The following is a 482-nucleotide window of genomic DNA, read 5'->3' as shown; positions in this document are numbered from 1 at the left end:
AAGTGGAGGGTCAGAGAAAAAGGAGAAGATTCCCAACGAGATGGAGTGGGCACGTGGCAGCATCAATGGACTCAAGTGTGGCAACAGTAGTGAGGTTGGCCCAAGATCGGGTGGTGTTTTGTGGGTTGGTACCAACTCTATGGCACCTAACAACAACAACACACAAAACCAACGGAGTCCTAGTGTGGCGCTATGGGTTAATGCGCCAGACTGCAAAGCCATTTGAACTGCAAGGTAGGCGGTTCAAGCTCACCCGCTGCTCCTTAGAAAACCTATACAGGGTCGCTATGAGTCAGAATCGACTCAACGGCACTTAACAACTGCAATATACAAAACCAACCAACAGCCAACATCACTCTCAATGGAAAGAAACTGAAAGCTTTCCATTGCAGTTAGGATGCAGAAAATGACACAATTTATCACCACTCTTATTCACTATTGTGTTGAAACACTTAGCCAGATACATAAGAAAAATAAAGACA

Source organism: Chrysochloris asiatica, unplaced genomic scaffold (assembly GCF_000296735.1).
Source record: "Chrysochloris asiatica unplaced genomic scaffold, ChrAsi1.0 scaffold00524, whole genome shotgun sequence".
NCBI lineage: Eukaryota > Metazoa > Chordata > Mammalia > Afrosoricida > Chrysochloridae > Chrysochloris > Chrysochloris asiatica.
The sequence above is the reverse complement of the archived record's forward strand: the minus strand, read 5'-3'. Positions refer to the sequence as shown.